Source organism: Myotis davidii, unplaced genomic scaffold (genome assembly GCF_000327345.1).
Source record: "Myotis davidii unplaced genomic scaffold, ASM32734v1 scaffold111, whole genome shotgun sequence".
Lineage (NCBI taxonomy): Eukaryota > Metazoa > Chordata > Mammalia > Chiroptera > Vespertilionidae > Myotis > Myotis davidii.
The window spans coordinates 867673-875884 of NW_006284347.1; the positions used below are offsets into that span (position 1 = coordinate 867673).

At 51.7% G+C, this 8212-nt stretch overlaps 2 protein-coding genes across 2 annotated transcripts in view; one reads left to right on the forward strand and one right to left on the reverse strand.

The window, feature by feature from the left end:
- CHDH (choline dehydrogenase) overlaps positions 1–8212 on the reverse strand; it is a 54897-nt gene that overhangs the window by 43300 nt on the left and 3385 nt on the right. The window contains exon 4 of the mRNA XM_015571117.1: positions 2676–2742. The gene's annotated coding sequence lies outside the window, so the exon portion shown is untranslated. The remainder of the gene's footprint in view (positions 1–2675; positions 2743–8212) is intronic.
- Positions 4861–8212, forward strand: part of IL17RB (interleukin 17 receptor B) — an 18451-nt gene continuing 15099 nt past the window's right edge. Inside the window, exon 1 of the mRNA XM_015571112.1 lies at positions 4861–4993. The gene's annotated coding sequence lies outside the window, so the exon portion shown is untranslated. The remainder of the gene's footprint in view (positions 4994–8212) is intronic.

An 8212-nucleotide genomic window follows, 5' to 3' on the forward strand; every position in this document is an offset into this window, starting at 1 on the left:
AAATGGGGGTCCTACCATGAATGGAGGCTGAAGTAAGTGAGGTGGCATCCAAGGCTCCCTTTTGACTCTAGGAACCTGTGCCCCTGACCAACCTGGGTGCTGTCCCCCCATTTCTGTTGCTTCGTGCATGGGGGAGAGGAGACTACCACCTGCCCTGCCTCCCAGTCAAGGAGAGAAGACCCTCAGGCCACACTCATCTTCCCAGGGACAGGGCAGCTCCCCCGAGCCACACCTTCTACCAGCTCGTCAGCTTGGAGCTGGGCACGCAGTCCCTGTGGCTCTTCTGTAGGGGAAGTAAGACTTTGGTCAACTGAAGGCCACTGCCCTCAAGGCCAGTGGTGAACACAGCAGATGAGTCAAGTGCAGAGGTGACATAAACTGAGGGGTAACAAGTGTAGGGGCCACCACGCCCTACTGACTATGGCTAATGGATTTCATCACCATAGCACTTTGTAGCAACTAACAATTCTCACTTCAAATTCTCACATCAGTAGGTGAAGACTTGTATTGAAAAGTTTGCCAAATTTCATGGTCAGAATTTCACGCACGACCAGACAGAGTTCCACGTAATTCTGAGCTTGTGACCCCTCCCACAAGTCCGATAATTTTGGTGGCCTCAAGTGCAAAAGATTTGCAACCAGAATAAAACGCTTACCCACCATCTCAGGAACACCTGTACTTGGGACTCAGCCTGCTTGCAGTCACACAGCTGGGGAGCTGACAAAACTTTCTGAAACTACCCTTTGAATAGGCCTATAAAATATCCTCGCCAAAAAATTCTTACAACTTCTTGGCATGCGTGTGTGTGTGTTGCCCACACCTGTATCTGTGTGTGCGTGGCTCATTTTTAGCTTGGGGCCAGTGCAGTTGGGGTTAGCTCCTTTGAGTCACTGAAGTCCGGGCTTTTGTGGGTCGCCCAAGAAGAGAGGACAGAACCCGGAGAGGGGCGGAGCAGTCTCAGCCAGACCTGCTTCAGCCTCTGAGCTCAGCTGCGGCGAGGCCCTCAACAGTGATTCTGCTTTGGGCACAGCTAGGAAGCAGGTGAAACCTTCTGGAAGGCAACGGATGCATCAGGATTTTAAAGGGGCAGCACTTTGTCTCAGCAACCCCACTTTTAGGAATTTAACCAAAAGAGAGCTCTACACAACTGCGACAAAGCAAGCACAGGGTCTGTCCTGAGCTTTTATGCTGGCACCGCCAGCAGGTATGGCACAGTAGAAAGTGGGACCATCCACAGAAAGGACCCAGTTAGCAGACCCTAACACAAAGCTCCGCTTCTCAGGAGCATGGAGGTCCTTAGTGCCCTGAGGCTGGCGCTGTCCCTGGAGGTACTTGGCCTTCACACCTGTCCCTATGCCAATGGGCCAGGCACAGTGTGGAACTCAGAGATCACCAGAAGCCTAGTGGCCTAGTGGCCAAGAGTTACCTAGATTTCCGGCTGGCAGGACCTGTACACAGAGCTGCAACTATTATCTGTTCACTTGCAGTCAGCAGTGGAAGGCGCTCACAGCTCCCGGGCCAGGCACATGACAGGTACTCAATAAATGCTTGTTATGTGACTGGCATATAAAAATACATTGCTCACTTCAGGAGTGGAGGCAAGCGTGGAAACCAAGGCACAGAGAGGCAGTGACTTCTCTTAAAAGGGGTGGGGCCAGATCTGTTGAATCTGCCCCCTTCTGCCCACCCCATGTACTCCTGCCTCGATCAGGCTCCACCATCCCAGGCATCCCCTGCTGGAGCCCTTCCGGTGGCATCTTAGCAGTGTCCCTGCAGTCACAACCCCTTCCCGTGTCACCTCGCAATCTGCTCTCCACACAGCAGCTGGGTGATCTCAGGCCGAGGGGCGCCCAGAACCCCCGGAAGACCGGTTTGGGCCTCACCAAAGTAACGTTACACACAGGAGACAGTTAACAAAACAAACAACTTCAAGTCGAGACAGGTCTGAATGGGAGAAGGCCTATACAATATCCTTGCCAAAAAATTCAAACCCGAATCTGCCCACACCTCTAAATCCACCCACCAAATCAGAGGACAAAGGTCAGAGGAACATGTAAAAGAACACCCAGGGACCCCATCAACAGGATCCAGGCTACGGGAAACTCCACTCATTTCCTGAACAACAAATTTAAGTGAAAAGTAAACCAGACCAACAGAGATGGACGGCAATCTATAGATTAGGAAAGAATGTGTGCATCTTATTTAGATCCTGGGAGTGTGAGGATGTTAAGAAATCACTGCTTGTGTGTCAGATGTGACAAGTGTTGTTTTAGCACAACTCTTTCAGAAACACAAACTGAAAATTTGACAAAAAGAGAAAGGATATTTGGAATTTGGTTTAACATAACCCTGAGGATCAGGGAAGGTGACAAAACAGGATGGCCCATGAGGTGATGAGAATATAGAGTTCGATAATCTTTTCTGGCTAGTTTTGTACATGTTTCAAGTTTTCCATAACATAAAGGGGTTTTTTTGTCTATTTTAAGTCTCAAACATCCATACTAAAGGAGGGAGGGAAAGGAACTAGGGCGGGAGGACCCCCCAGGTGAGAGCCAGGGCCGGGTTGAGGAATTCGAACCATTCTACAGAAGTTTAGGGTTCTGCAAAAGCTTGCTACCAACTTCCTCAAGGACCCTTCCCAACAGTTTTCAAAATCTCAATTGAAAAGCACCCACCTTGTACCCAGATGTGACAGGATCCGGGCTCTGTGGCCAGTGCAGTCTGCGTGCTGTTTTTGATGGTCTGTGAAAGATAAGTACAGAATCGAAAGTCAGAGTTCAGAAACTTTTGCAGGAACTTGACACACAGTGGCTTTGTGTCTCTTGAATCTTATAATAAGACAATGGGCTTTTAAAATAAAGACAATGGGCTTAAATTTTATGTGTCTACGTTTTTATTATAACAACTTCTACTGCATTTTTTAAACGGCCTGTAAGAGATTAAAATTTAAAAACCTAACAAATGACTGGTCCTTCAGCACAGAGTTTGGGAAGCACTGCTGTGGACTGGACATGAACCCCCTAGATACCAAACCCACCTGCTCAGGTGTCCTGCCGAAGATCCCAGGTCAAATCCTCCCTTCCCACGGCTAGGACTGCAGTCTGCCTAAGAACCTGGCACTGACTAGACTAAATGCTGCAAAGCCCACTGGATTTTCTTCAGGGAGCAGCCTAGTGGGCAACGCCCACACTTTCCTTTATAAACCACTGGCACAGCCCTGGCCAGTGTGCTCAGTGGATAGAGCATTGACCTGTACAAGGCAGGTTCAATTCCTGGTCAAGGCCACATACCAGGATTGTGACAAGTTCAATCCTGTCCCAGTCAGGGCACATGAGGGAGGCAATGAATCCATGTGTCTCTCTCACATCGAATAACAATAATAATAAATAAAAAAGTTACTGGTGCAGCAGCAAGATGCGAGTTAGCCAGGCAACTTCCACACACTTTGGTTGGCTTTCACTGCAGCAGGATCTAAGACTGCAAAGTGAGCCGCTTAAAACCTCCACTACTTCCTTGTGCCAACTACAAATTATTCTCTCGCTGAACTAAAGTGCAGAAATCAGTCAGGCACCAGGGCTCCTGTAAGATCCAACCAGCACCCTGGTTTCCAGAGTGTGCTCAAGATAACAGGATCACTGCTCTGACTAGGACTTGAAAAAAATCACAGATGGGAACTTACAAGCACACTGATCTGCAACCATCGCCGGCATGTGCTTTATATATTGGGGCTCCTTGTTCAAGTTCCACTACTTTAAAAAAAAAAAAAGTGAAAGGGACTGGTGGTCAAGATCCTTTGGGTTGCAGTCCTAACCCTGCCACCATTAACGGTTTAGCAACTTTGGGCCTCAGTTTCCTCATCTATCAAATGGGAACAGAGCCACCCATTTCATAGCTTTGTTAGAATTAAAAGTGCACACCAAAAATACGTGCTACTCTACTTCCTTCATAAAATGCGGGCAGTGATGCTGCAACTATGACCAACAATATTACGAATAACAGATGAATTAAAGTATTGCCTATCAAAAAATAGATCACTAACTCTGCTACATGTGCCCAATAGGGTACTCCCTGTTCCACCCCCTGAAGTCTCGAGAGATTCCCCCCTTTAGCCCCATGAGACAAATTTCATCTCCACATACAGATGGGGCTTTGAGAGAGCAATAGTAGCCGCCCCCTCTGCGTTTTGTACTTGATTTGAGACCTTGACAACACACGTGAAAATCAATGCAGGTAACTTAGGTTGGGGCTTCACAGGGTTTCAGGAGGAGCAGTGGTATTAAGGTGGAGTTAAGCCTGTGGCCTGCGCCTGTGTATGCTCCTGGGCCAACCCCTCCTTTCAGAAGCAGAGAAAATGTTTGCAGGGCAAGTCCTCAGTGTGGCTTCAGGGTCCCTGACTCAAAGCAGGCAGGACTGCTGACTCTGTGAAGTTCAACCAGCTGGAGCAGAACGTGGGTGGGGGGAGAACTGGGTGCAGCGCACTCCCAACGGCCCCTTTCCCAGCTTGGGCAGGTGCCAGGGCCCTGGAAGGCAGCCAGTATTCGCCAGAAACGGCTTGCTCTTTACAAGACAATGAGTCCACTGTTAACTGGCAGGGCCTTGATTAATATTTGCAAAAGGAACCAAGTGGAAAATTCCACCTGTGAGGGCGGAGGCAGGGCCTGGGACATGTCAACAACCCTAATGGCCCTGCTCTCCCGGGATGGCTCCAGCGGAGATACAAAGGTCTGATAACTGACAGAACCTGAGAGTGTCCTTGCTCCGGGTCCAAAGGAATTTCCCTGTTCGGATCATAGACACATTAACTTGTTCTTTCCTGTCCTGCCTCCCCTGCCCCTAAATTTACGCAGCACCTCTAAATCTTTCAACTTTCCTCCCACCTCTTCAGAGTCACCTAACAGCCTTGCCAGTCCAACAGGGCTGGTGTCAACCCCATTTATGGATGAGAATAACTGAGGCTCCAAGACACCAAGAGCCTCGCTGAAGGCTGCAGCGGGTGAGTGAGTAGCTCAGCCAGGGGATGAGGAACCCTGCCATCTCGACCCCTACCTGTGACCCAGAGCCTGCCCCAGAGGGTCTGGGGTCAGGGGCCACGGGTACTGGACAGAATGGTCCTCCAGCTCCAGCAGAGGCCCTGACCTTCACCCACCAGAGGAGGAAGAGGAACAAGCCCAAACCAGCTCTCCCAGTTGGGTAGACTTGGGTGCTGGCCTTGGAGGAAGGCAGGCATTCACTCATGCATCAAGCATTTAAGGAGTGCCTACGATACCCGCATGAGGGCACACTGCACGGTGGCTCTTTCAGACACCAGACCTGGCAGAATTCATGACCCACGGGGGAAGGTCAGAGTGTTTCCAAAGGTCACATCCTCAGACTTGAGTCACCTCATTTAGCCATTGCCAACACACTCTCACCTGCTGATTTTACAGAACAGGAAAGTGAGGCTCTGAGAAGGGCAGAGCCTGGCCCGAGGTCACAGAGAGAGAGGCTGACACCTCCTGACCCGCAGTGGCCCTGCCTCCAGTGTATAAAGCCTCCACAATCCTGGGCTTAGGCCAGCGGTTCTCAACCTGTGGGTCGCGACCCCTTTGGCAGTCGAGCGACCCTTTCACGGGGGTTGCCTAAGACCATCCTGCATATCAGATATTTACATTACGATTCATACCAGTAGCAACATTACAGTTATGAAGTAGCAATGAAAATAATTTTATGGTTGGGTCACAACATGAGGAACTGTATTTAAAGGGCCAGAAGGTTGAGAACCACTGGCTTAGGCATTCAAGCAAACGGTGTCCCTCCCACAGGCCTCCTCAGACACTGCACCTTTATCAACAAGGGCCTCTCACGGAGGAACACTTTTCTCAATGGCCTTCAGAGCAGTGTGGCACCTCCCGAGAGGACAGGCAGGCGCACACCTTGTTTGCCCACAGAGAACACCAGGTGTGGCTGCCGGGCTCACCTCTGGGCCCGCACTCTGCCATCCTGTCTGCAGAGCATGGGCATCACTGCCATCCTACTGAGGGCCAGGCTCACAACAGTGTCATGCCTCTGTGCCTGCACCCCAAGCCCGGACCCAGGGCAGTGGGTGGGGGGACTCAGTCTGTGTCCCACGCCAATGCCCGGCATCCCTTCTTCCCCTCCTACCCACATGCTCAGCAACCTCTACTTCACCTCACCTTCCCCCTCTTCTTTGCCCAGCAGTTTCTTCCCCTGAAGAACCTCAGCCTCTCCCGTAGCTTAAAAAAAAAAAAGCCACCCCCATAGTCCCATATCTGAGCCCACTTACTCCCATGCCCCTCTCACCCCCTCTAGCCAAAGCCACATCTAACTGCCAGTGACGTAGGCCAGGGGCCCTGAGATCAGATGCAACCACAGAAGGCAGGGCCACTGTGGGTCAGGAGGTCTCACCTCTTCCCTGTGTAACCTCTGCCCCACTGTCCCCTGAGCTGCCTCCTCACTCCTGATGCAGTCCCCCCTAGCCCTCACCGCAAAGCTCTCCTCCCCCAGGGGCCCTGTTCTCCTCCCCTCTCTAGCACCCCCTAGAAATGTCTGCCTCACAGATCCTGTCTCCAGGCTTGACCTCTGCACCCCCGGTTGTCCCCAAAGCCTTCGCACTCAGCAGTCCCAAGTTCCCACCGAAAGGCCTGCTTTGGCGCAGCTGAAACCCAGCACAGCTCCAGCCTGGCCCACCGCAGGGACTGAGCTATGTGAAGGGTTTGGTTAGCAGCTCCCTCCTTGTGGTCTCCGCAGGGCTGGCCTCCCACTGACCTGTACAGCCACCCAGGCAGCCTTTCTAAAACTGAATACTGACCACCACCTCAACCTCTGCTGGGACTCCTTGCCCCACGGGACAAGGTTCATGGTATCAAGCTGGCAGACGAGGCACTTTCACAGCAGGGCAGGCGCATGCCCTTGAACATACTCTCACTACACTCATCCTCAGTCCCAGAGGGCCCATGAGCCTGCACCCATGTGGTGTTCACCTTTGCACCCAGTTCTGGCATCCTGCTAAGAAGACAGCTATTAGAACTGGACATGATATCAGGAACCACAGGGCTTAAAGCAACTCAGAGAGGAGCAAGGTGTCCAGGGTCACCCAGCCCCAGGCAAGGGTGAGGCAACAACCTCACCTGAACCACTCTCCTTGGTCAGGAACTGGAAATGTCACGTAGAACCCCATATGTATGCATGCCAGAACCCCCAGGTGGTCTTGAGGCTTGGCCCACTCTATGCAGGCCCAAATCTGAACCTGGCAGGAGGCCAGGCCTGGCACACAGTAGGACTGCAGCAAAAACAGCTGCTTGACTAAGTCAACCTCTCACCAATTCCATCCATAGGACCCACATCCCTCTCTAAGCCTTAGTCTCCTCATCTGTAGAATGGAGCTAACTTGGGTTACAAGTTTACGTGCCCTTGATTGGTCACCTCAACCTTGTCCTTTGCAAACAGAGAGGGCTGAAGCAGAATTCCAAGCTCTGTGATCTACTGTTAGCCCAGCTGATTTTTGTTTATCTTCCCCTAAACCACTATGTCTCAAAAAAAAAGCAGTCCCCCACCACCTGTGTCAGATTTACCAGGGCGGGCTTGTTAAACGCAGATCTCAGACCCTGCCCCACCTGAGGGTCTGGTAAGAATCCCTGAGAAAGGACCGGAATTTGCATTTAAGGCAATGCTGAGAATCCTGGGAGTGAAACTGGAGAACCAAAGTTGCAAACTAGATCAATCCTCTAGAAATGTTACCTCGAACCCGCATATATGCATGTCAGAGACCCCACCTGACCTTGAGGCTGGGCCCACTCCATGCAGACCCAAAGCAGAACCCCGCAGGTGGGCCATACCTGGCACACAGTGGGACCACAGCAAAAACAGCCTTGGGAGATCCAAGTATTAGTGCCAGCCCTCATTTTGGGGAAATCTACATTTAACAGAAAAACCTGGGGGGAAGGGAGGATTTCTGTTACCCTAAATAACATAGAACTTAGTTCCTGCAACACGAACTAGCTTCAGGAAGAATTCAGTAAGGCTTGTCCCACCCCTTTTGCTCCAGGGGGTTCGCCTTTGCATAAAGTGGCGTCCCACTCTCAGCGCCCAGCCGGGGTCTTCCCGACTCACCAAACCTCCGGCCTGAGGCCGGCTGAGGCTGCGGCCAGGGCCATGCGGGCCGGAGGGGACCGGAGCGCGGACGGCGCCGTTGTGGGCTGGGCCGGCGGCGGTC